The following is a 24,954-nucleotide window of genomic DNA, read 5'->3' as shown; positions in this document are numbered from 1 at the left end:
AAAACAAATAACGTACAGTAAGTAAACATCAATTATATGCCAACCATGTACACTTAGAAGCCATGTTAGTGGCATGCATTGCTTCTTAAATAGTATTTCAATTTATAAAAAGTTATATGCTGCTTTATCAAAAGATGTAGATAATATCATACTTATGTTTGCTGGTGAAACATCGTTCTTCTCTGTAGCAATCACCTGTATTGTAAAATGAACAAAAACACTGCATTTCATAAACTGAAATTACTGCATATGGCATTAAAGATGGAAATGTCTTCAAATGACCTTTCCAAATGACCATAGTACCTTAGGGTTTTTCAAAAAATTAGCTGTCACAGCAATTAATGATAACAAGCATAAACCTCACAAGGAAACGTGATCATAAAATACAAAGGGGAATCAAAGATTTATTCATCAAAATGTACAATGCTAGAAACTGGAATGAAGACAGGAAGGGATGCTTGCTTATAGGTTGTTATAGTACATCACATTCATGGGATAACTATTACATAAATGTTGTACAGGCTGATGCAAATGCTAAAATAAACTGCAATGTCAAAGTGATGAAAGTTTGACTGAACAAGGCCGGCCGTACATCCCACTCTATGCCCAAATTAATGCCTCCCATCCTAGTGACTTGCTGTGATTTTTAAACATGCAACGTCTCATTACTGATTTTAGATTAAAGGGACAAAGATTTGGATTTTCTTATTTGCCTGCTTAATAGAAAGAGGTATTCATTCTATATAGCTGGGAGTTCATCATCAGCTCATAGATCTGATAAGATATCTTGGAGATTTCAAGAGCAATTTTGGGAGTATGCTTCGAGGAAGTCAGAACAATATGCTGATTATTCTATATAACGTATCTCGAAGGAAGAACCATAGTACATTACATCTGTGCAGCATAGGTCATATGGGGCACAGATTTCTTTTGCAGGCATCAAGGATCTAATCTACTCATCCTAAGAATGGAAACAAGTTTATTCATGATAAAACTACCATGTATACAGGTATGACTGACTGATTCTTCTCAGAAAATGTGTAAGTTATGGGGAAGCTCCAGATCGGATGGGAAGAGCATTTCAAAGCTTCACAAAGATGTTTTCAAACAGCGAACCTGCAAAATAGATCCTCTCAAAACTACTATCAGGCTTTTATTTGTCAGAGTTGTAACAGCCATGGTTTTCATTCCTGAATTTTTCATGAATGTTTTTGTATTTTATAGATGGAAGAAGAGAGAGCAGCATTTGCAATCATGCACAGATTTCCTTAGCTTTCCAAGGGTGCTCTCAAAAAACCTCTGAGGTGTTTGTGTACTGTGATGATTACATTTTCCAATAAGGGCCACTGCTTGTATAATGGCCCAAATCTGTTCCTCCTCCCCTCACACACCCAGCCCCTGAGCGATACTATCAGAGGTATAGTGATGATGTTTTGTTTCCCTGTGATTGTCCAAGTGGCAGTTTTTGAGTCAACTAAATGGCATTTTTGGCACTTATGTACAGGTAGCAGTTCTGTTCCTGGACACAAAGACTAAGTACAGAGGTTCAAAAAGCCCGAGGAGGAATCGATTCAGTCTTTGCAGTTTTTTTCTAAACTACATAGATTGGAACAATAACAAACTGAGCTGACATTCAGTGTTTCAGGGACCAAAGCAGACAAAATCCTGCACTGGCCCAGGCCAGGAACCCAGGGATGCTCACACGTGCCTCCCATCAGGGAAGGCTGCTGAACTCAGCTAATTGGCAACGCATGTCTGATTGGCTGCTGGACATGTCTGCATCCCCTGCTGTCAGCCACAGGGAGGGGGAGAGCCAGCAGATGGTCTCTACACTGCCCTGCCCCCCATAGGGTTGCCAACTCTGTTTGAATCTATTCCAGGTTTCCAGAACGCCAACATGTCCACAACACACAACACAAACGTGCCCACGTGCTTGCAGACATCAGTTACAGATTGCAATGGGTAGACCTTATGTCAGGAAGGCAAATGCACATTTTAAAAACCCAATGGACTACTGTATAAATTGGATTCAACACTTACTATTTATTTTAATGAATGCCCTATCATTTATCTCCTGGGTGACTCTCAGAGGTCTTCTGGAGATTTATATCTAATTCCTGGAGACTCCAGGGCAATCTTGGAGGGTTGGCAACCCTTCCCCCTTGCCAGCCACTGGTGTCTCTGAGAGACTGGGGGTGGGAGACCACAAGCGCCAGCCTGGTATTGACCCCTTCCTCCACCAGTATGGGTATGTACAGCATGGATGGGGGGGAAGGCTTTTTCCCCTGCCTGCAACCCAGTGAACTGGGCAGGGAAAGCCCCAGCCCACTTCTGGCCTCTCGGAGAAGCAGGGAGAGAAAGGGGGAATGCATCCTCCCAGCCTGGCATGGCCCCCCTAGTGCCGGCACAGGGCTGCATTCCTGTCCTCTGCCTCTCATGAGAAAAGGTCTAAGGAAGCCTTGTAGGGTCCCTCCAGGATTAGAATGAAATACTTGTGCCTGGGGCTAGGGGTTGTACACTATTGTCAGGCTTTAGTTTCCCCAAAGAAACTGTAACATGGGTGATACTTAGTTACGTACCCCTTCTCCAAATGAAAAGATACTAGCTCTGGCCAACGCAGGGCTGCAAAGCAGCCTGGGATGCTGAGAGACTGTGAGGTAACTTGAAGTGGGAGGGGATCTGGCACAAAAGTTCCACAGACTGATTTAACCTAAATCAGTTAAGTCTGATACTACATCCAATCAGGTTTATGTTAAACCCAGTTTAGCCATTTTGAAAGCAGTTTATGTGCACTGAATTTCTGTTATGTTACAGGTTTGAATCAACTTCTGATCCTTACACTGGTTTATGTGTAACTTCTGTCCCTACCCAAACACTGCAAATGTAGGTGACTATGTAACAAGAGGAAGATTAGGGGAAGTGTGGGTCCCTTACTGAATGGGGGAGGCAACCTTGTGACAGAGGATGCAGAAAAGGATGAAGTACTCAATACCTTTTTTACCTCAGTCCTCACAGGCAAAATCAGCTACCAAATAACTGCACCTGGCAACACAGTTTGAGGAGGAGGTGAGCAGCCCTCAGTGGTGAAAGAACAGGTTAGGAACTATTTAGAATAGCTGGACATGTACAAGTCCATGGGGCTGGATGGGATGCACCTGAGGGTGCTGAGGGAGGTGGCTGATGTAATTGCAGAGCCATTGACAATCATCTTTGAAAACTCGTGGCTATTGGAAGAGGTCCAAGATGACCAGAATAGGGCAAACATAGTGCCCATATTTAAGAATGGGAAAAGGGAGGACCCAGGGAACTACAGAAAATCATGGAGAAGATCCTTAAGAAATCCATTTACAAGCAATTGGAAGAGAAAAAGGTGATGAGGAATAGTCAGCATGGATTCACCAAGGGCAAGTCATGCCTGACCAACCTGATTGCCTTCTATGATGAGATGACTGACTCTGTGGATGCAAGGAGACCAGTGGATATGGTATACCTTGATTTTAGCATCCTTGAAGGTTTTTAAGACCTGGCTAGACACAGCCTTGGGTGGGATGATCCAGTTGGGGTTGGCCTTGCTTTGAGTAGGGGATTGGACTAGATGACCTCGTGAGGTCTCTTCCAACCCTTATTTTCTATTATCTTATGCACATATGAACCTGGGCACAAGTCTGCTAAACAAAATCACAGGGGGGAAGGATCTGGCTAACTATAGGCCCATCAGCCTGACTTCTTTCCTGGGGAAGATCTTAGAAAAGTTTATTAAAGGGGCCATCCTTACTGGACTGGCTGATGCTAACAACCTAAGGTATAGCCAGCATGGGTTTATTGTGGGTAGATCTTGCTTGGCTAATCTCATTTCCTTCTACGACCAGGTGAACTATCACCTGGACAAGGGAGAAGAGATTGATGTCATATATCTTGACTTCAAAAAAGCCTTCGATCTGGTATCCCATGATCACCTCTTGGAGAAACTGGCCAATTGTGGCCTTGGGTCCACTGAGATCCGCTGGCTGGGAAATTGGCTCCATGGTCGGACCCAGAGGGTGGTGGTTGACAGAAGTCAATTATCATGGTGCCCTGTGACCAGTGGGGTCCGCCAAGGCTCTGTCCTTGGATCCATATTGTTCAACATCTTCATTAATGATGTGAACACTGGAGTCAGGAGTGGACTGGCCAAGTTCGCCGATGACACCAAACTTTGGGGCAGAGCATCCATGCCAGAAGACAGGCAGGTGATCCAGACTGACCTGGACAGGCTCAGCAAATGGGCGGATGAGAACCTGATGGTGTTTAACACCGAAAAATGCAATGTTCTCTACCTTGGGAAGAAAAACCTGCAGCATCCTTATAGGCTCGGCAGTGCTACGCTGGCTACCACTATGGAAGAAAGAGACTTGGGGGTCATCATTAACCACAATATGAACATGAGCCTGCAATGCAATGCTGCAGCTACTAAAGTGACCAAAACACTGGCTTGCATCCATAGATGCTTCTCAACCAAATCCTGGGACATCATTCTCCCCTTGTACTCGGCCTTGGTGAGGCTGCAGCTGGAGTACTGCACCCAGTTTTGGGCTCCACAATTCAAAAAGGATGTGGAGAAACGTGAGAGAGTCCAGAGAAGAGCCATGCGCATGATCAGAGGTCAGGAAAACAGACCTTACGACGACAGGCTGAGAGCCTGGAAAAGCACAGGCTCAGTGGTTATCTGATGGCTACCTATAAGTTTATCGGGGTGACCACCAGGATCTGGGGGAACGTTCATTTACCAGAGCGCCCCAAGGGATGACGAAGTGGTCATAAACTACTATGAGACCATTTCAGGCTGGACATAAGGAAGAATTTCTTTACTCTCCAAGCTCCCAAGGTCTGGGACAGCCTGCCATCAGAGGTGGTTCAAGCATCTACACTGAACACCTTCAAGAGAAAACTGGATGCTTATTTTGCTGGGATTCTATGACCCCAGCCTACTTCCTGCCCTTTGGACTCGATGATCTTCCGAGGTCCCTTCCAGCCCTAATGTCTATGACGTCTATGAAGTCTATATTTTAGCTTCAATAGCTGAAAAACTAAGGGCTCACCTGAGAAGTTGAAAATGTAAATTTCAGAATCCCTCACTTCAAAGGAGACTTAGAGAACTCATTGTGAAGTAAGCTTAGAAGGGGCCTAAAGAGAACATCTAGTCCAACTATGGATTAAACCTGTGACCTTGGTATTATTAATACCATGCTCTAAACAACTGAGTTAAGGCTACTGAATCTGCTTCTCTCTTGACTTCCCAGCATAATGCTTTAACCATCACCACAGGTCAGGCATTAGCCAGGTGCCTCTCTGGCACTTTTGAAGCTGAGCTACTACCTATGTCTCTTGCTTTAATGAGGTAAAAAAAGGGATGGAGGGCAGATGCTTCTATCCCAGGAGTGAACAAAAATCTGGCCCACCAATTGATCCTACCTGGCCTGCTGATCACTGCCAGGAGTCTGAGGAGGTAGGGCTGTGCCCTGTGCTGCTGCTCTGCTCAGCTTTGCCACAGCTGGAGCTGGGCCACACAGCACACAGACCTGTCTGCCCCTGTGCCATATCCAATCCGTCCTGCACCTGGCTTTCTATTGGTGCTGTGGCTGCACAGTTCTGGCATCGTGGCTGCCCTCAGGCAGGCTTCCATGGGATGGGGTGCAATGCAGTGTACCAAGTAGCCATTCTGCTTGCCTGCCTGTACTCCTGCCACCATGGCACTGCTGGGACATAAGTTCATGTTGGTCACAGTGGGAGCTGGGCCTGGGGCCACTTCCCCTCACTTTTGGGGTGCTGCATGGTAGCAGGAGCACATTGCAGCAGGTGGGAGAGTGAGGCAGCTAACTGCATGCTGCATTGTACCCTATCCCTTTGTGGGCCCAGTTGCCAGCAGCTATAGTGCCAGGACTCTGCAGTGCCAAGAGGAATCCCAGGAGGGTGGAGAGGATGGATGTGTGGGGAGCAGAGAAGTCTGTGTACTGTGTGGCTTAGCCCAGAGAGGGGCACAGCCCTCCCTCCTCATGCTCCCAGCAGCAGCTGGTGGGCCAGATAGCTATATTCCTGCACTAAAGCAATTTTTTTAGTGTGACATAGTTGTTCTTTGAGGAACTATATTATGCTAAGTTTCTTCTGCAGCTGTTTGCCTAACCCTAAAGGAAGGAAGGAAAAAGAAAGGAGGGAAAAATAAGAGAGAATCTTGGACTTAGCTTCCAAACAGAAGAAGGGATGAGAAAAAATAAGTCCTTGGGAAAAAGAGGACATTTTAAGTGAAAGAAAACCAGATAGTTCAGAAAACCAGAAAGGAGAAAGAGAAACAAATAATGATTCCCTAAGAGCAGAGTGGTGACAGAGTGTTTAAGGTGGTAGGATGCTGTTCCAGAAGCTCTGCTCCAGCTTTGCTGTCCCAGGTAAACCACACTGTAGATATGGATATCAGGTTAGGGAGTCAATGGTTGCCAGATAGGGGCTGTGGCTCTGTCTATATGAGATGCTGACTGCACAGTCGTTTAGTACTCATATAAACAAGCATTAAATGCCTGTGCAGTAACAGGAGTTATTGTGCAGTAGTGTCCCTGAACAGGGTTTAGGTAATGCTCACCGCGTAGTAGCTCATTACTACTGTGTAGTAGCATTGTGTCATGCCTTGTGCCACACAATGCTACTATGCAATAGTAACGAGCTATTGTGCAGTCAATGTCTCATGTAGACGCAGCCAGTACACGCTGCTGGCATGCCTTAAACACACTAACCTAATGGACTTTTTGACTTGATTATCTTCCTGGTGGTGATTAAAGTTCCCAGTTCAGATTAGGGCTCTGGTATTCTGGGCACTGTACACAATCCTATTAGGCATCATCAACCCACCTCCCTCCCCACTCAAAAAAACCATTTCATTTAGATTATATATTACAGAGAAAATCCTCAAGCAGGTCCAAGGAGGTGATACTCCCCCTCTATGCGACACTGGTCAGGCCGCAGCTGGAGTACTGGGTCCAGTTCTGGGTGCTGCACTTCAGGAGGGATGTGGACAACATGGAGAGGGTCCAGAGGAGGGCCACTCACATAATCGGGGGCAGCAGGGCAGATCTTTGAGGAGAGGCTATGGGACCTGAACCTGTTCAGCCTCCACAAGAGAAGGCTGAGGGGGGATCTAGTGGCCTGTTACAAAGTAGTCAGAGGGGACCAGCAGGCACTGGGGAAGTCCCTGTTCCCCCGAGCACTGCCAGGAGTGACCAGGAATAATGGTTACAAGTTGGCAGAGGGTAGATTTAGGCTAAACATCAGGAGGCAATATACTTCACAGTCTGGGTGGCTAGGATCTGGAACCAACTTCCAAGAGAAGTGGTGCTGGCTCCTTCCTTGGGGGTCTTTAAGAGGAGGTTAGATGTACACCTTGCTGGGGTCATTTGACCCCAGTACTCTTTCCTGCCATGGCAGGGGGTCCAACTCGATGATCTGCTCAGGTCCCTTCTGACTCTAGAAACTATGAAACTATGAAACCTTGTGCCTAGTATGAGTAATCATATAGATCCTCATCAGATGTATCCTTTTAGTGGCGCCAATGAAAAATGGGTGGCTTGAGAAGAAATCATATCTGTACTCGGCTGAGGCCTAATGTTTAGAAAGCTTTTCATAGTCTCCCATGAGTATCCATACAATCAGGGCTCAATTTCTGTTCTGGCCCTAAAGCTATAAACACTTCATTCATTAGAATGTTGCTATCACATGCATAAAGCAATGCTGGTACCAGTGCTGTCAAAGAACTATCTATAGCTGCAAAAACTTAGAAAAAAATTGTTCCTGCGTGAAAATAGGTAAGTAAAGAAAAGAAATGAAAGGAGAAAAAAGATGTTATGTGTACATCTGAGGTTGTGGGGGAAATGGTATGGTGAAGTATTTAATAAACAGGGTGTGACCTTTTAATTCAAGACTGTATTGTAGAACAATACATTATTGTGAAGGAAGTAAACTTTTAGAGATAGCCTACCAAAAGTAGTTTGCCCATTGGACTGCAAGTGTCATGCTGTAAATTAGTTTCTTGAAACCTGTATTTCTTGCATTATTTAGCTTTGTCTTGTTTTCAGTTACTCACATTAACAAATAAGTATTAAAATATTATTATTAGGATAAAAATGGCTGGCTCAGATTATTTTTGTGTTTGTACCTAGAAGCAGTGGAAGGAATAAAGATTGTAGTATCACTTGTGAACATGCAATGGACTAGTTTAATTGATAGACATTATTACAAAATGCTCAGAGAATACAGATTTTGTCTACTAAGCACTGAACCATCAGGACATGCCAAAGGAAACCTTAACTTTGGCCATTTATCAAAGTTCTACAATACAAGTTCTTGAATTATAAGGTCCTGCCCTACTTGTCTAATATTTCATCATACCATTTCCTCCACAACCTTAGATGTACACATAACATCTTTTTCTCTTTTCATTTTTTGTGTGTATATTTAGCTATTTTCATTGTCATAATGGCTTAATATATCATCATTCTACTTTGGTGCTTTACATAGTAAATTATCTTCTTTCTAAGGTAGACATCTTAATAATTGTCTCGATCATTTATTATATTTTAAACATATATGTTTTCTTGGTAGGACGATCCATGTCTGAACTGTAATTCATTAATATAACATTTCACAGTCAGTCACTAATACATGTCTCTTATGTAAGTATATAATAAATCTGTATTCTCCTGTCACGTACTCTCAACTTTTTTTATTAATGATCAAGTGCTGTCCTCTCCAATTAATACAGATATGGTTTATTTAAAATGTTGTTAAATTATTTAAAGAATGAGAGTTTGAACACAACAGTTAAAATTGTATTTCATACTTCAAGATAACCAACATACACAGCAATATCAATAGAAGGGAATTGAGCCTGGTACCATCAGATTGTGCAAGTGGAAATGGGGAGCACTAGTCAGTAAGAGAAACTGTCCAAAATGTAGAGGTTATAGATTTGAAGATCATGAGGAACATAAAATTGCTATGATAGGCGTGCTGATATATCGGTTCATATTGGATTGACACTGATAAAAGGAAAATTGACATTAGCAACTAGCTTTTTTTTGGTCAGTGTAGCTGATATTGTCACTGATAAATGCTGTGTGCATGTGTGCAGCTGCAGCATGCATGAGGCCAGGAATGCAGCTGGGCAGCATGGAAAGCAGTGTGTGGCTGGTAAGTCTGTGGGAGGGGAGTGGCCGAGGGAGGGAAGGTGCATGGGGAGGCCAGATCAAGGCTCCCACAGGTAAAGGAGGGAGTGGGGCTAGGGCAGGGGCAGGTGCTGCTCAGCCAGGGTGGGGTGAGATGTGGGAAAGAGCCATGAGTGACTCATCTGGGAGGCAGATGGGGAGGGCACCACCACTGCGTGCACCCCTGGGGGAAGTATGGGGGGCATGTGCCCCCCCAGATTTGTGCAGAGGGCAAGGGTGAGCTGCCTGCTGCAGGCTCTGGGCCAGGGGCTGTGTCAGCTTCTTCCTGGAGGGTGGGCTGGCCTGGGGCTGTGCTCAAGGTGGGTGGGGTGGGGCAGGGGGCAGCACTGGGAGGGGTGGCTACAGGGTGAGCTACAGCTACTCCCAAATTCCCTGTAGCCCACCCTGTACCACCAAGCCAAATCCAAGCACATTCCTGGCCCAGGCCCCCCACCAGAAAGAAGCTGGCTCAGCCCCTGGCCCCAGCCTGCAGCAGGCAGCCTGCCCTTGCCTCACCTCATGCACAAATTCTGGCGGGGAACAGGCCCTCTTGCCTCCCCCAGGAGTCCACACAGAGGCAGGGAGCCACTGCACCTCCCCACCCCACTGTATCTCTCAGACAAGCCACCCACCATCCACCTCATGCCCTGCCCCGGCTGGGCAGCACCTGCCCCATTCCCTCCCTCACTGTGGGGGCCTCAATCTGACCCTACCATACCCCTTCTCCCCCCCCACAACAGACTTACCAGCCCAACACTGCCCTCATATTGGCTGATATGGCTGACCATTGGTATTGGCTAAATAATCGTTATCAGTGCACCCCTAATTGATGCAGCAGAGAAAGAGGAATTGAGGATTAATAAATGACATTAATTAAGAATGAAGGTGATGAGAGTTTGGGTAAGTTTGGGTACATGGGGTAAGTTTGGGTACATGGGGTAAGAGAAAAAAATGGCTGTGAACAGTTTAGGGTTTAAAGTGCAATAACTGATAAGGTTGTATTTTCAGTCAGTTGAACTGAAAAACAATACCAGCAAGGTAGGAAAGATTAAGCATGATTCTAAAACTCGCTCTATACATAGTATAAATATGCTGGACTATAGATTCAAATTCATGAAAACATAATATATTATTATTTATTGTTAACCTTCACCTAAAAAGTATTAGGGAATAGTTTATTTGGGCACTTTTCATAGGAATGGCAAAATAGATATGGAACAGTACTTAAAGAAACAGCAAAAGTGTCTGAATATAAGTATATAGAGAAAATTATTTGACCTTATATTATATAATTTGATAAATATAATGTAACCATGCAAAATATTATAGTACATACACACAAGAAGAAATGTCTGAAATTAAACATTGATTTGGCATTTCCCTACTGTTTTGTTGAAAGCTATAAAACCTTCACACTGTATTTTTATATATTTTAATTGCACATGGTTCCCTATCTGCAATTAAAATACATAAAAGATAATCATAGTAGAAATGGAACTACCATTGCAAATACTTAAAGGAAGGAACTCCAATCTCTAGGGCTTCTACTGGCATGCAAAGAAATACAATGTAAATATAGAGACGTATTTGCATTCATCCAGACTAGATCTGGATCTTGCGAAGACTTAGGTCATGAAAAGGCATTTATTTCCAGAAGTGGAAGTTTCTCAGACATTTCCACTGCTAGAAATATTTCCAAGAGAGAAAACAGTACAGGCATCCCAGAGAAGAGAGGGAGATGGTGGAGTGACAGGGAAAGTCTGCCCAGACTTCAGTTTGGGGAACGGTCAGGAAACAGCCTCCTATATTCCCAGGGTGTGTCCCAGTGAGCATGTACATGAGGTTTGTGGTTCCTAAAAGCAGTTTGAGGCACCACAAACAATGCATGGCACATGTGCACCTGTTTGCCATGATGCTAATTTGCAGCACAGTGGAGGGGGTTGACACTGGAAGATCACAGTGTCAACCCCTGCCCCACACCAAAACTGCTGCGGAAAAAAGTAGCGTGAACCACCAGAAAGGGAGCCTGACTAGCAAGAGTCATGCTCTGGCTGCTAGCCATGCACTGAGTGGCTAGCTTGGTACTGTTGCTGCCCCAGCAGGTCCTCAGAACCCCTGATAAGGCTTCTGGGACCATCACAGATGCTGGCCCCAGCCTCCCCTCCCATACTTGGGTCATTTTGCTGTGTGCTGGAACACACATACAGGGCTGTTTGGGGAAAAACAGTAGCAGCATAAATATGTGTCACTGCTATTTGTCTAGCAGGAAATGTGTGTCCTTGCATATGTGTGCTCATTGGAATGCACACTCAGTGTCTAGGAGTGGAGCAGAGGGAGCATCCTGGCAAAGCCTCAAGCCATTTCCCAAACTGGGCAGTCTTTGATTTGGGGAAGAGCCAGATAGTGTGATACAGAGTAAGTCCTCCTGGATGCACTGACTGTCCAGGAAGTGTGGCTTCCCATGAGACAGTCTGAATGGGGTCATCGGGAGCTTCAGGGCGGCACAAGAGGAACAGGCCAGTCACAAAACTCTTGTAAGGGCAGTTACCTCTTACTGTAAGTAGTTTTGTTTATAAGTTCCTGTAAATAATAATTTGTTGATGCACACTATAAGCCTCATTGAGATATTACAGGGAGCAGAGATTGCTGGTCCCCTCCCCATCCCTCTGGACAGGTCTAGGAGGGGAGAGTCTCCAGCCTGTTCCCTAGACTAGGCAGTCCTCAGTTTGGGGAAGAGTTGGGGAGCTTTGCCTGCTGCTCCTCTGCCCTTCCAGACCAAATTGGGTACATGAGTTCATTCTTGCAAGAGAGAAGAACTTTCTAATAGAGGGGATAAATACATTTGCCCATTTGAGGGCAATTATAGTGGCCATCTTTAAGAAAGAGAAGGAGAATCCAGGGAACTACAGACTAGTGAGCCTCACCTCAGTCCCCAGACAAATCATGGCGCAGGTCCTCAAGAAATCCATTTCTAAGCACTTGGAGGAGAAGGGGATTAGAAACAGTCGGCATGGATTCATCAAGGGCAAGTCATGACTAACCAACCTGATTGCCTTCTATGATGAGATGACTGGCTCTGGGATGTGGGGAAAGCAGTAGACATAATATACCTTGACTTTAGCAAGGCTTTTGATATCATCTCCCACACCATCCTTGCAAGCAAGTTGGGGAAGTATGGGGTGGATGAATGGACTGTACAGTGGATAGACATCTGGCTGGATTGTTAGGCTCAACAGGTAGTAATAAAGGGCTCAATGTCTAGCTGGCAGCCATTATCAAATGGAGTGCCCCAGGGGTTGGTCCTGGGGTTGGTTTGATTCAATATCTTCATTAACCATCTGGAACATGGGATGGATTGTACCCTTAGCAAGTTTTCTGGTTATACCAAGCTGTGGGGTATAGTAGATACGCTGGAGGGTAGGGCTAGGATTCAGAGTCACCTGGACAAATTGGAGGATTGGGCCAAAAGAAATCTCATGAGGTTCAGCAAGGACAAATGCAAAGTCCTGCACTTAGGATGGAACAATCCCATGTACCACTACAGCCTGGGGACTGACTGGGTAAGCAGCAGCTCTGCAGAAAAAGACCTGCAGGTTACAGGGGACAACAAGATGAATATGAGTCAGTAGTGTGCCTTTGTCACCAAGAAGGCTAACAGAAAACTGGGCTGCATTAGGAGGAGCACTGCCAGCAGATCAAGGGAAATAATTATTTCCCTCTATTCGGAACTGGTGAGGCCACATTTGGAGCACTGTGTCCAGTTTTGGCCCCCACCCCACTACAGAAAGGATGTGGACAAGTTGGAGAGAGTCCAGTGGAGATCAGTGGAAGTGGTCCAGGGGCTGAGGAATAAGACTTATGAGGAGAGGCTGAGGGAACTGGGTTTATAGTCTGCAGAAGAGAAGACTGAGGAGGGATTGGATAGCAGCTTTTAACTACCTGAAAGAGGATGGAGCTATACTGTTCTTAGTGGTGACAGACAATAGAACAAGGAGCAACCATCTTAAGTTGCCACAAGAGAAGTTTAGATTGGATATTAGGAAAAAATTTCTTCCTAGGAGGTTGGTGAAGCACCTGAGCAGGTTACCTAGAAAAATGGTGGAATCTTCACCCTTGGAGGTTTTTAAGGCCTGTCTGGGATGATCTAGTTGGGGATGCACCTGCTTTGACCAGGGGGTTGGACTAGATGACCTCCCGAGGTCCCTTCCAATCCTAATTTTCTATGATTTTATCTATGCTTCTATGACATATTTCCTATGGGAGAAACTGAATGATTATCCTGTTAGAAACAAGTACCCATACACGGCCTTCATAAGCACACTCGGCAATTGGCCAGTAAGAATGATGGGGCAGGGGGAGCAGGCATGGATGGAGCCCCGGGCCCCGCCTATCTGGGTCCACTCCCTTTTCCATCCTGTTGCTTGGGGTCAGGGTCTGTTCCCTCACTCCCAGCTGGAGGGAAGGGAGGACTGGGACTGGGGCTGGGCCCAATGTGGGAGAAGACCAGGCACGAGCGTGGGGAGAAGCTGCACTGCTGTGGCGGGGGGGAGCAGCAGGCCCACATGGTGGTGGTAGGAGTGGGCTCAGGGCCAATGCAGGGGAGTGGGGCTGGAGGAGGAGTGGGCAGGTCCGATGGGCAGAGGAGTTAGTCCAGGACCAACAGGGGGAGAAGGCTCACCCCTCCCTTATCCTAGAAGCTGCTGTGTTGGGCCAGGCCAGGCTGGGCCCACTCTCCCCCCCACAGCAGGCCAGATTTTCCCACAACTTGGGCTCATTTTCCCACCCCCCTGCATTGGGCCCAGGCCCATTTCCCCCTTGGCCCCACTGTCACTGCTGATGCCATGGTAAGTTTGCTTTTCCCCCCACCATGTTTGGTCTGCTCAGGGACCAGAGGAGCAGGCTCAGGGCTGATGTGGGGGAGGGGGGTGGGAGAGGAGTGGGCCTGGGCCCAAGAGCGGGAGGAGGCCTGCTTCTTCCTTCCTCCAGCCACTGCCATGGCGAAGCCAAGCCAGTTGGGCTGGTCCTACTGTTTCCCCCTTCCCCTGCTATGGTGGGCTGGCTTTTCTCCTGCATGGGCTTTCTCCCCTACCCTGCATTGGACCCATGCCCAATCTCCCCTGCATGACTTGCAGGAAGTAGGGCAGGTGGGAGCAAGTTCAGCAGGGCCATCTGCTCTGTTCCCACCATCTCCAGGGAGCATTTGCACCCAAAAGCTTGTACTCCCCACTCCATCCTCTGTGTCCCCACCATCATGGTGGCTGGCTGCCTTCCGTCAGAATGCTTCTTCACGCTTTGATCAGTTGTTTGTCAACCAATCAGAGAGCGAACAAAGCATTATGAACAGACAGACTTAGGCTTTTATAATATTAGAATGGAATTAACATTACTTTGCTGATGAAGTTATAACATGCTCAAACTACTGCAGGCTCAGTAACCAAAGTGTGATCCTTTTTTCAGCACTGTGAAGTTGTGTTGGTAGGAGGCAATTGCACTGTAGGTCAGAGTTTTTAGAAAGTGTGTATCTGCTTAAATCTTGGGTTAAGTTCCATAAATCAAAATCATTTTTTGCTAGAATTCATAAAGTCACTTTTTCCTCACTTAAGACCACCAGAATTCCTTTTGCTCTTTTAACAGTATTTCTGGGCCACAGCACTGCACAGGAACTAAGAAATGTACTGAGCACTTAACTACTGAGAGCATGTACAGTATGTATTTTCTCAAATGCCTAGCTAATTAGTTTAGCAACAAACACCCAAATAAAAAAAGAGTGCAAGAGAGAGAAATTTTGCACAGACTGAGTACCGAGTAGGGATATTTGCCTAATTACACTTGAGTAAAGTCCTATTTAAATACCTGCTGCAGTTTCAACTGGGTGGTGCATTATTTCCTTTTTTAAATCATGGGGTCAAGTTTTATTTTATGCATTAGGCATCTACAGACTTGGACACCTATGTACCACTATTCAAACCTTCTCAAAACCAGTAATAAATCTTTGTAACACACCATCTTACCCTTAAGAGTTGCATAAAAGAAGTGACAATGAGGAGAACTTAACCACCTTTTGTATGAACCATTTCTCAGGGATTTGAACAGGTTGGAATGAAATTGCAATTAAGCACCTAAATTTCCACACCCAGTAACTGGAAGAGAATCTGGCTGATGATGGTCTGTTGTTTTATGATGTTTGATTGATGCTTCACTTCTCAGTCGGGCTGTGCGAAACGGCATTGTTCCATTTCGACTTGTGTTTTGATGGAACAGCATTTTGTTTCAAATTTCATTTTGAGTCGAAACTGCTGTTCTTTTTTGTTTTGTCGAAACAGTTTCACTGTTTTGAAGCTGTTTTGACATTTCGCCCATAGGCTATAATGGGGAAGCTCAAACAGCCTATAACTTTGTCATTTCTGGCCTGATTTGGATGAAGCTTGCTGGAATGGTAGCCCCTTCTGGGGGCATGAAACCTGCCAAGTTTCAAGGAAATAGGTGCAGGGTTTTGGGGAAACTGTACCTCAAAGTCTTGAAAACAAAACTCATGTCACGTGTATGTGTTAAGGCACAGCATGGTCAAAACTGCAGGCATGCTAGCCCTTGCTGAGGCCACAAAGCCTGCCAAGTTTCAGGGAGATAGGTGCAGGGATTTGGGAGAAACTGCACCTCAAGCTACTGACAAGCAAAACTCATGACATGGGTGACACTGTGTGTGTGTTAAGGTGCAGCAGGGTGAAAGCTGCAGCTATGGTAGCCTCTACTGAGGCTACAAAGCCTGCCAGCTGTCAAGGAGATAGATGCAGGGGGAGTCTGGGTTCTGGGGTCCTGCACCTCTAGCTGCTGACAGGCAACACTCATGACATGGGTGGGTGACACTGTGTGTGTGTTAAGGTGCGCCTTCACTCAACTGACCCCAAGGCAGAAAGCAGGGCAGTTCAAACAATGCTGCCTTCTTTGCAGTTTTTCCATCCCTCCCCCAGAGCACTGGGATTGGAAGGGACCTCAGGGAAGGATGACAGTCACTAGCCAGTTACACAGTCAATAAAGAGAGCAGTCCTTCCCCCCACTTCGCCCTCTTCCCCCTCCCTTCCCTTACTTTAGTTTCTGCTTCCCTGCAGGCAAGCCCAGCTTGAGCTTCAAAACTTGAAATGTTTCGAAAATTTCGAAATGTTTTGACTCGCCTTGTTTCATGCTGAGGCTGTTTCAAAGCTCTCTGTTTCATTTTGATTTCGCTGTTTTGAGATCGAAACAATAGAAAGTGAAATTTCGCACAGCCCTACTTGTCAGTGGATTCAATTATCTCAGTAAATAATGATTAAGTGACTGGTCCTGCATCTCCTCTTTGCATAAGTATCCACGTTAACTTAAACACTTGAGTAACAATTTTGAGACCTGGCTGCTATATTTGTAAAGCACTTTGGAATAGAAAACAGAATTAGAATACTGAATCAGACCACTGGTCCATCTATTCCAATATTGGCCACAATGGCCAATAACAGAGACTTTGGAGGAAAGTTTAGGGAACTCCACAGTAGCCAGATAGGGGATAATCTGTCTTCCCCAATCCTGTCTTATCCACATCTCTAATAGAGGTTGGTTTAAATCCTGAAGGATGAGGTTTAACATTCTTTTCATAATGTTTAATTATAATTATGATAATCCTGGATGTTTTTGTTTCTATATAAATGTCCAATCCCTTTCTGATGAATTGTATATGGTACAAATATAAGATGTAGTTTTACTGCACCTGCTCTTCTGGTGCATGCCCTGTAGAATCACTTATACCAATGCAAAGTGCTATAAATACTACAGAGTCAAAATGGCACTGCTTATAGGCATTTTCTATGCTTTTTGCATTGGTTTGAGTGAGCACAACAGGCACAGGAAAATGGAGAATCAGTACCTCACAGTTTAGACAGCATTTGGTCTTGGAATATCAATGACTCTCTCAAAATCTTAAATAGTTAGATGCCTACAGAATTCTGCTTTTTGACCTGGCATTTTAGGATCTCTCTATTTTCCTTACAGTGCTGAGAATATATTCATAATATGAAAAATACAAACGTAAAAAAATGTGAATTACTCAAAATGGTATAGAATTTATACTTGTTTGTTAATTGTGTCATTTAACAATCCAGAAAGCATTGCAATTTCATTCTTTTCCTTTTTTTTTTTTTTTTTTACTTTATATCAAGGGAAAAGCCCTCAGTTCAACAGAGAGAGTGGGGAAAAGAACATTAGTAGAACATGCCGAAGGGTAACCAACAGAGAAACCACTCAACCTGCAAAATTAAATCTTGCTGGGTTGTTTTTAATGTATTCTATACATGCGGTTGCTCTTTTCTGTTATTCTTGATGTTTTATTCTACTGCACTGTTAACTATAGACAGTTTTAGTACGAATGTCCTAGGTAAATTTATATTATATTTGATGGCCTATATTTGACACAAAACTCCTATTTGAATACATATTGTATCAACATCTCCATGTAATATGTGTTTTATTATTAGTCTGGGTATAGGTTGTATACTAGCTATATACTTATCACCAAGTCTACATTCCCCTTCCCCATACTCCCCACCAGTCTTTCATCCACTGAGTCCCTCGATTTGCATTTTCACTGACTGCCTTTCTTGCATGTAAACTTGCCTCTGGCTTTTTTTCTATTCCATCCAGGAAGAGCACAGACCAACTGCAAATGCTTCCTCAGGCTGACCAAGGGTATTTGTACCCAAAAACTTGCAAAGGAGAATTTTGCCAACTATTTTAGTTGGTTTAATATAAGATACTACATTTACCCAAAGAACCTTGTCTGTCTTATTATTCGTCACAGTTTTCTCCGTGATACTCTGTGATATAAGCTACAAGACATCATTCATGGTTTTATTTCAGTCTAGTTAAAATCTCCAGATTATTTTGATATAGAAGGCAGAATAGATTTGCACCTTATAGACTAACCAAAGTGTGTGTGTGTGTGTGTGTGTGTATGTGTATGTGTATGTGTATGTGTGTAACACAAGCTTACATGAGTTGAAGCCCACTTCATCAGATGCTATGAAAGGACATGTACAAAGCAATGTATAAGGAGGAATAAATAATAATAATAATAATAATAATAATAATAATATAATTCTAATAGAAATTAGAAGTGAACTTCAACTCAGGGCAGCTTTTGCTATAATTACTGTAGTTAATCTATGGACATGTCTACACAAGAAATTAATGCAGCACAATACAGTCTGGTGCATATCATGCTGGAGTTTATTGTTCCCAGGTGCCATGTTTACATGTGCACCCAGGACCACAGAACATTGAGCTGGGTTGGAGCAGTCCCAGCTGGCAGGGGGCCCAGAGGGGGGGTCAGTCTGTTAGCCTGGAGCTGCTCTGACTCAGCTCAATGTGCTATGAAAAGACTTGCTGGGACACAAGGCTGCTCCAGTGCAGGGCTAGCCAGCAGGCAGTCCCCACACAGAAGCACCCTTATGCCCCAGCCAGCATGGCAACATCTCCACGTGTATTGCTGTACATTAAATAATACTGCCATAGGACCGGATTTTATATTTACAAGTACTAACCTATGGCACAGTTAATTAGGTGTCTGCAGCCTTATAGGGATGCATGTATAGACACTGAGACTTTACTGCAGAGCTAATTAGGCAGCTCCCCAGTAAACATCTGTAAGGTACCCTGCCTTCTCCTCGACTTCAGACTAATACAGCTAAAAATGTTTCTCATTCTAATATGTAAGACTTAGACTCACTCCAATAGCTACCTAGAGGTAGAAAAAGAAAGTTAGCTTACAGAACTTATCCCACTGAAATCTTTACCAAAACTCTAATTTTCTTTAGGCTATGGACAAACATAACTTTTAACTGCTTTAAAAGTAGAGATGCCATTTGGAAGTATGTATCAGCTGTTCTGCTATAGCTGTTACATCTGTATGCTCCTGTAGTGGTGCAAGTTAACTGAATCACTGGGCATGTCTACATGTGCATTAATGTAATTTAGCTAATGCACATTAAATCCAGTACCTCCAGGCACTTTTACACGTGCCCTGGGGCTCAGGGAATGGCATGTTAATTAGAGTGGCACCAAGAGTCACTCTAATTAAAATGCTGATACATGAGATGCTGTGACGTTTGAATTAGAGTGGCTCTTGGTGCCACTCTAATTAAAACGTCACAGTGTCTCATGTATCAGCATCCCCATGCTTCAAAACAGCTGCAGGGGCTCTTATCACGCTCCAGCAAGTCTGCTGTAACGTGTTGTAATTAAAGCACGTTGGAGCAGCTTCCGAGCTCATATATATGCACCCATGGTTTTTTAAGTGACACCTTAATGAGCATTAAAATAAGCTAATATGCATTAAGGTGAGAGACAGAAGTTACACATAAACCAGTTTAAGTGATCAGAAAATAGTTTAAACCTGTAACAGAACAGAAGCTTGGGGCATATAAACCAGTTTCAAAATGGCTGAAACTGGTTTAAGATAAACCTGGCTGAATGTAGTATCTGACTTAACTGATTTAAGTCAAACTGGTTTATGGAACTTCTGTCTCAGACCCCTTCCCAGTTCAAGTTAAATCAGAGTCCCATAGCATCCCAGTATGCTTTGCAGCCTTGGGCTGGTCCAGACCTTCTGCTCCCTAGCTGAAGCAATGAAGGCTGGCTCACTGCTGTCCCTCCCTAGCAAACCCCAGCTGAGGTTTGGGGCCAGGGAGTGGGTGTTAAACTCACCTTCCCCAGAGTACAGAGCTGCCCTGCCTTGCTGGCTTACTTAGTGCTGGCTGCAACTATGGACTACAAATCCCAGGGGCACCTGGAAGCAGGAAGAGGAAGTGATGAGAAATCCTGCAGAGTCTTGCTGCTGTAATTGTGGATTACCTATCCCAGAGACCTTAGGGGCAGCAGGAAGAGGAAGAAAACACACAGCCCATGCTGGCTATGTGCTAGAGAGCCATGCTCTCACACAAAAGGCTTCTGGCTTGAGCCACTGGAGGCATACAGCTGCATTTCCTGAATCAACAGTGATTGCTCATTTGCTTATTGGGTCAATCTTTGCTCCTTAGACTAACCTGCAAAGACTGAATCAATTCAGCCTCAGGCTTTCCGACTGTCTGTACTTAGTTTAAGTGCACCTGTAGATGTGCCCACTGTAACTTTAACCCTTTAAAGTTGCAATAGTTTTGCCCCACTTGTATTGCTACAGAAGCATGCAGATTTCATAGCTGCATCATAATAACTTATATTGGTATCATTTGGGATCAATACAATGGTTATATCTGTCGATATCTGTAGTGGTGCAGATCAAGTATCTGTCTGACATGCATATTTTGGTTCATCCATATTAAAATGTATTCTCAATAAACCTTTATACTGGTAAAATTTGTGCTGCTTGAACATATAAGTAATATATGTATGATGGTCCTTCCCTTTTTGTGTCTTTGAGACAAGGTATTTAACAGAATCTGCAGTTTCATAAGGAGTAACTTGTGACCTCTGGGCTGTCAATCACATATCTTAACACCTGCACCCCCTTCCCCCCAGTCCTTATAGGGTGGTTAAAACGTATTATTTGTACAAGGCTGGAGCTCACACTTTGCATGGGAATGTGACAGTGAGGAGCTGAACTGTACAAGTTAGCTGATTATATCTAAGCAGAAGGTTGTTTGCTTTGGAACTGAAGACTCTGTTTTTAGTTTCTATAATCTTTGGGTGGGAGGCCATGGGTGCTAAGATTGGTTTGGATGTGAATGTTAGATTGACTGATGATGTTCTGAAAGTTTAGTGATTCTATCATATATCACAGCCACCATGCAGAGGATATCCAGTCGTGACTAGGATCCTAGAGTGCTATTTTACTGAAGCACATACTTAGCCTGAAGAATATTGCACGTTTGTTGATATGGTTTCTAAAAGGATTTCTTATCAAATCAAGACATACCAATACACCTCGGAAATAGGTGAGCCAGAACTTTCGTGTCTATAAGAGGTCATCAAACTGCTTAACAACATCTGTACAGGTGCACGAACAAACCAGACTCTGCTAGTGAAAGGTTACTGTGCTATTTGAGAGTGCAACACTCTCATCAAGTCAATAAAAGAGCCTGAGTTGTGAAGATGCTAGTGTTTATAGATTTGTGATTATGATTTTGCTGCATAGCACAGATTGGGTACTATCTCTATGTAGGCAGACAGACAGACAGATAGACAGAAAGTGATTGCACAGACAAATAGTGATTGACATAATCGCTTTTCATCATCCACTCTGTGGGTGCATCTACACACATGAAATTAATGTGCCTGAATTTTACTGTGCAGTAAATTCAGGTGCATTAACCTTTGCCTGGAAATGCGTCTACACATGTGCCTTGTCAGACAGATTTGTGCTCAATAGGAGCGGTCAGGTCAGGACTGCTCTTGCCCTGCCCCGCCTCCCTGCAGCAGTCAGAGGGAGGTGCAGGCTCTGGCTGCAACTGCCCAGGTGGTATAGATACTCTTTAAAAGGCTACCCCATGCCTTGTTCCCTAGCAATATGCTTCTCTGGCCCAGAGCAGTTTGCACCATGTTCAGGGTGGGCAAAGCAACCACCAGGAAGGTAGTCCTAGAGGTCTGTAGTTCTCTCTAGGACATGCTGGCCTATAGCATGCTACAGGTCATTGGCCTACAGGTTGCTGACCCCCTGGAGGTAGGCTTCCAGTGTACCAGTGCCCTTGATGGGATACACATTCCCATCACCTGCCCACCCTGGGTAGACCACCCTTACTGCAGCTGGCAGAACTTCCACTCCATTGTGCTACAGACTGTGGTAGACCACTGAGGCACCTTCAAAAACATCTGTGTTGGCTGGATTGGCAGCGCTCATGACACCCAGATTTTCTGGAACTCCCCCCTGCCAGCTCTTGTAGAGAATAGCTGCTTTGCGCCAGGTGTCCTGGATCTGCAGCTGGGCAACCGGACTGTCCTACTCCTCCTCATTGGGGACCCCACTTACCCGCTGTCATGGCTCATGTGCACTAGCCAGCTCAACCCACTCCAGGCATACTTCAACAGGTCCCTGGACTGGAGCTGTGCACTGGTCAAGTTTGCCTTTGGATGCCTCAAGGGAGGGTGTACCCTCATCAAATTTGCTGAGGCCAACATCCCCTTGGCCATTGCCATAGCCTGCATGCTGCACAACATCTTAAAGGCCTGAGGGAGACTCTTCCATGAGGCTTGGACGGAGGAAGCACAGCAGGTGGAAGACACCTTGCACCATGACTGCCAGCTGTGGTGGCACTGACAATAATGCCTGTCCCCAAGGCCCTGGGTGAGCCACACACCCAGCAGTGGGGGCCAGGACACTGTGTGCATGAGGTGTTGGCAGACCACCTTCTCTTCCACCCCACCATGAATCCAAGGCCCACAGTGCACCCCCAAGACCCAATGCACGGTTCCAAACACCAATCTTTATTTCCTTCCGGAACACAGCAACAGATACACCCTCCCTTTTCAACAACAGACTCCCTACTGCTCTCTCTGCCCAACAACATACCCCATCCCTAACCCCAAAGCCTGCCAACAATAAAGCACTTTCTTCACTGTGAATCTATTTACACTGGTGCATTGACAACTATCAAGGGTGTGTGTGGTGGGGAGGGGATGGGGTGGATGCACCTACAGAATGGATCCACTAGCTGCTTCTTCACCACAGTGACCAGCCAATCCAGCAGCATGGTGCAGTCCTTGGAACAGGCAGTGTGTATGAAGGTGCTGGCCAATGGTGACAGCATCCTTGCAGCCACATCTCCACTGGTAGCTGGTGGTTCTCCCCTGTGTGCAGCTGCTGGATCTGCAGAGCAAGGATGGAGCAGCTCTTTGTGAGAGTTTGCAACATTTCAGAGATAACATGCACTGTACTAAGGGCTGTGCACTGCCTGGCCTGAGTTTGGGGGGCATACATGCACAGGTGCTCACGGACCATGGTAAGTTGGCCAGGCAGGCCCTTCCACAGGCAACTGCTGGCCAAGCCCTCTCTCCCCACTCCTGGAGCAAGAACAGCCAGTTCATTTGGTGCTTGCCACTGGCAGCCTCCCTTCCCTGTCCTCTACCCAGGGAGGGTCAAGTCTGGCTTCTGTAGGGCCCCTGGTTCCAGGCGTGCAACCCAAGGGCAGACAGGTGACCTGGCATGGGTATGGGTGGTTGTGGTGCTCCCTTTCCCTCCTGGCCCTCCTCCCTGTGTGGGACTTACCAGATGGGCATGGCAGGCAGTCCCAGTGGTCAGACTCAGTCCATGGCTGTGGTGAGGTGGTCCATCTATCTGTGATGTCCTGAGGTGTGGAGGCATGGTGCCTGGCCACCCGGTCAATGGCCTCCTTGAGTCAGTGGCTCCCTTGGGGGAGGAGCTGAAGCTGTTTGCTGCTGGGGCCATCCCACCTTGTCCTCCTCACTTGGGGTGTACTTCTGAATTTGGCAGGGCAAGTGGTGGCCCAGCTGCCCAAGCTGACAGATGAGACCAGAGCTGTGGAGCATGCTGGGACCTGGTGCTTGAGGCCGAAGGCCCTTCCCCCCCACACCCCTCCACCGAGACTTCATGGTTGCTGAGCCATGATGAAGGCTTCAGCAGCACACTCATCCTGGAATAGATGTGGTGGGCCTCACCAGGGTCTTTCAGGCCCAGAATCCAAAGCAGTTGCTGATGGAAAGACATGGACCTGCAGGCAGCTTCAGACCAATGATTGTGGTCCTTGATTTAGACCCACTGGGCCCATCAGACCTTGACCTTCACACAGAATTGGCAACTGAAGCGCTGGTGGCCACGTTCCCACATGTATTCCTCTGTTGGCTCTGGTGGCCAAACTGTTGCTGAATCTCCATGTGATCACCCGATCAGTCCAGTTTGACCCATGGGATGCTGTCTCCATCAACAAGGGGGCTGACACGGCAGCTTTTGCCAGAGGCCTCATGGAGTCAGGCCAGGGCTCTGGCTCTGGCATGTGCACACTGCCTTGGAGGCAGACTCTGTCTGTGTCAAGTCCTGGGGGGCAGAGCCAGGGTCTGCAGGGCTGCAGAGCCCAGCATGTGCCTGCACAGAGCCCATGGGCCAGGCAGCTGCTGGCATGGACCACAGGAGGAGTGGGGGCAGAGCTATGGTTTACAGGACTGCAGCAGCTGGTGTGTGTCCACACTGGTGGGCCATGGTGCCCAGGGGCACAGGCCCTGGGGATCAGGTCCAGAGGCCAACTTGACACAGAGAATGAGCTGTCCTGGCTACATGGCTGAAAAAACTGCCAGCCACATGGTTCTGACCCAAACAAGAGGATGGTGTGGTTCACTGGGCACAGTTTGTGCCTGTCAGTGTCTGCACATGCATTATCATGCATTAGTTAATCTTCCATTTTCCTAGGATCTGTCTCTATCACTACTAGCAAACAGTGCATTAGACTAATATAATGCATAATAATTGCCGTGCACATGTAGATGGTGATGCTTTACTCCACATTATATTAGTCTAATGTGCAGTAAAGCTTCTCGAGTAGATGCAATCAATATTGGCAAGCATGTAGAACATTATCATTATTATTATTTTTGTTATTGCTGTTGTTGTTTTGGCCACTCAGTATTGGCAAGCATGTAGAACATTATTATTATTATTATTATGGATTGTTGTTGTTGATTATTTGTTTTGCCTTAGGACAGTGGTTCTCAACTCTAGGCACCCCTTGTTAGACTCAGGCACCCTTCAGAAAATGCCAGTTCTGAG

At 45.6% G+C, this 24,954-nt stretch overlaps 1 protein-coding gene across 1 annotated transcript in view; it reads right to left on the bottom strand.

The window, feature by feature from the left end:
* Nucleotides 1-24,954, bottom strand: part of FUT9 (fucosyltransferase 9) — a 194,050-nt gene that overhangs the window by 79,171 nt on the left and 89,925 nt on the right. The window contains exon 2 of the mRNA XM_090036997.1: nucleotides 153-195. The gene's annotated coding sequence lies outside the window, so the exon portion shown is untranslated. The remainder of the gene's footprint in view (nucleotides 1-152; nucleotides 196-24,954) is intronic.

Source organism: Crocodylus siamensis, chromosome 1 (assembly GCF_052110815.1).
Source record: "Crocodylus siamensis isolate JL-2025a chromosome 1, ASM5211081v1, whole genome shotgun sequence".
Lineage (NCBI taxonomy): Eukaryota > Metazoa > Chordata > Crocodylia > Crocodylidae > Crocodylus > Crocodylus siamensis.
This window is presented reverse-complemented; position numbering and strand designations above follow the sequence as displayed.